We start from the raw sequence: 3817 nt of genomic DNA, 5'->3' as shown, positions 1-3817 counted from the left end.
ATGACCCTCAGGAACATCACAGTGACCTGCTGTACACTCTCACAGTGTTCCTTATGACACTCAGCAGGATCACAGTGACAAGCTATACACACTAGCACTGGGCCTTATAACGCATGGCAGGATCATAGTGACCTGCTATACACTCTCAGACTGGGCCTTATGACCCTCACCAGGGTCACAGTGAACTGTTGTAGACAATAACCCTGGGCCCTATGACCTTCAGCAAGTTCACCGTGACCCGATGTACACTATCACACTGGTCCTTAACAGCCTCAGGAAGATCACAATGACCCACTGTACACTCTCACAAGGGGCCTTATGACTGTCCGCAGGATCACAGTGACCTGCTGTACACTCTCACACTGGGCTTTATGACGATCAGCAGGATTACAGTGACCCACTGTACTATCTCACAGTAGGCCTCATTACCCTCAGCACAATCACAGTGACCCGCTGTACACTCTCACACTGCGTCTTATGGTCCTCAGCTAATCACAGTGATCTGCTGTACACAATAACAGTGGGTGCTATGACCTTAGCAGGATCACATTGTCCTGCTGTACACTTTTAAACTGGGCCTTTTGATGTTCAGGAGGATTACAATGACCTGCTATACACAATAAAACTAGGCCATATAACTCTCAGTAGGATCACAGGGAACTATTGTAGACAATAACCCTGGGTTATGACATTCAGCAGGATCACTGTGACCCACTGTACACTCTCACACTGGGCTTTATGAGCCTCAGAAAGATCACAGTAACCTGTTGTACAATCTCATAAGTGGCCTTATGACCCTCTCCAGGATGACAGTGACCTGCTGTAAACTCTTACAGTGGCTCTCATGACCCTCAGCAGGATGACAGTGACCTGCTGTACACTCTTACACTGGCACCAGTGAACCTCAGCAGGATCATAGTGACCCACTGTACATTCTCACACTGGGCCTTACGACCCTCAGTAGGATCATAGTGACCAGCTATACACAATAACACTGGGCCCTATGACCCTCAACAGGATCACAGTGACCCACTGTACACTCTTACACTGGGCTTTATGACCATCAGCAGGAAAACAGTGACCCATTGTACACTCTCACCCTGGGCCTATGGACATCAGCAGGATCACACTGATTCACTGTAAACACCCACACTGGGCCTTATGACCTTCTGCAGGATCACAGTGACCTGCTGTACAGAATAACCCTGTGACCTATGACTTTCAGAAGGGTCACTGTGAACCACTGTGCACTCTCACACTGGACCTCATGAACCTCAGCAGGATCACAGTGACCCACTGTACACTCTTCCACTGAGCACAATAACCCTAAGCAGGACCACAGTGTCCTGCTGTACACTGGGCCTAGGGACCCTCAGCAGGATCACAGTGACCTGCAGGTCACTCTCACACTGGGCCCTATAATCCTCAGAAGGATCACAGTGACCTGCCATACTCTCTCCCACTAGACCCCATGACCCTCAGCAGGATCACAATGGCCTGCTTTACACTCTTACACTGGGCATTAAGACCCTCATCAAGATCACAAAGACCTGGAGTATACTCTGACACTGGGCCCTATGACCCTGAGCCGGTTCACAGTGACCGTTGTAACATCTCACACTGGGTATTATGATCCTCAGCAGGATAACAGTGACCTGCTGTACACTCTCACAGTTGGACTAATGACCCTCAGATGATCACATTGACCTGCCATACACTCTAACACTGAGCCCTATGACGCTCACCAGGATCACAGTGACCAGCTGTACACTCTAACACTGGGCCTTATGATGATCAGCAGGATCACACAGACCTGCTGTACACTCTCACGCTGGTCCTATGATGCTCAGCAGGAACACAGTGACCCGCTGTCAACACCCAAACTGGGCCTCATGACCCTCTGCAGGATCACAGTGACCTGTTGTACAGAATAACCCTGTGCCCTATGACCTTCAGAAGTATCACCGTGAACAGCTGTAACTCTCACACTGGCCCACATGATACTTAGCAGGATCACAATGACCTTGTGTACACTCTCACACTGTGTGTATGATCCTCAGCAGGAGCACAGTGATCTGCTATACACTTTTCACAGTGGGCCTTATGACACAGTGCCTGGCCATACACTCTAACACTAGGCCCTATGACGCTCAGCAGGATCAGTTTGACCTGATGTACACTCTAACACTGGGCCTTATGATGCTCACCAAGATCATAGTGACCTGCTGTACACTCTCACACTGGGCCTTATGATCCTCCACAGGATCACAGTGACCTGCTGTACACTCTCACAGTGGGCTTTATGACCCTCTGCAGGATCACAGTGACCAACTGTACTATCTCACACTGGGCCTCATTACCCTCAGCACGATCACAGTGACGTGCTATACACTCTCACACTGGGCCTTATGATCCTCAGCAGGATCACAGTGATCTGCTGTATACAATAACAGTGAGTGCTATAACCTTAGCAGGATCACAGTGACTTGCTGTACACTTTCACACTGGTGATGCTTGTGATGCTCCGGAGGATCACAATGGCCTGCTATGCACAATAACACAGGGTCCTATGACCCTCAGCAGAATCACAGTGACCCGCTATATGGGTCTTATGGGACTTATGACCCTCAGCAGGATCACAGTGAACTGTTGTGGACAATAACCCTGGGTCCTATGACCCTCAGCAGGAAAACAGTGGCCGGCTGTACACTCACAGTGGGCCTTATGACCCTCAGCAGAATCACATTGACCTGGTGTACACTCTCACACTGGCCCTATGATGCTCAGCAGGAACACAGTGACCCGCTGTACACTCTCACAGTGGGCCTGATGACTCTCAGCACGATCACAGTGACCCAGTATACACTGACACTGGGCCATATGACCCTCAGCAGGATCACAGTGACCTGCCATACACTCTCAGACTTGGCCCTATGATGGTCACCAGGATCACAGTGACCATCTGTACACTCTAACACTGGGATTTATGATGCTCAGCAGGATCACAGTCATTTGCTGTAGACTCTCACACTGGGCCCTATGACGCTCAGCAGGATCACAGTGCTTTGCTGTACACTCTCACACTTATGCCCCTCAGCAAGATCACAGTGACTTGGTGTACACTCAGACACTGGGCACTGTGACCCTGAGCAGAATCACAGTGACCCGCTGTACACTCTCACATTGGGCTTGTGACCCTCAGCAGGATCACAGTGACCTGCTTTACACATGCACACTGGATCCTATGACCCTGAGCAGGATCACAATGACCCACTGTACACAATAAAACCGGACCTTATGACCCTCAACAGTGACCTGCTGTACACTCTCACACTGGCCCTCATGACCCTCAGCAGGATTGCAGTGACATGCCGTATGCTCTAGCACTGGGCCTTATGACACTGTAGGATCACAGTGACCTGCTATACACTATCACACTGGGCCTTATGACCCTCTGCAAGATCACAGTGGCCTGGTGTACACTCTGACATTGGGCCTGATGACCCTGAGCAGGATCACAGTGACCCGCTATAACATCTCACACTTGGCCTTATGACCTTCAGTAGAATCACATTAACCTGGTGTACACTCTCACACTGAGCCCTATGATCCTCAGCTGGATCAAAGTGACCTGCTGTACACTCTATAACTGGACTTTATGATGCTCTGAAGGATCACAGTGACCCACTGTACAAACTCCCATTAGGCCCTAAGACCTTACGTAGGATCACAGTGACCCTCTTTACACTCTCACACTGGGCCCTATGACCCTCAGGAACATCACAGTGACCTGCTGTACACTCTCACAGTGTTCCTT

The sequence above is a fragment of the Otolemur garnettii genome, unplaced genomic scaffold (genome assembly GCF_000181295.1).
Source record: "Otolemur garnettii isolate 467f Iridium unplaced genomic scaffold, OtoGar3 scaffold00125, whole genome shotgun sequence".
Taxonomy (NCBI): Eukaryota; Metazoa; Chordata; class Mammalia; order Primates; family Galagidae; genus Otolemur; species Otolemur garnettii.
The sequence above is the reverse complement of the archived record's forward strand: the minus strand, read 5'-3'. Positions refer to the sequence as shown.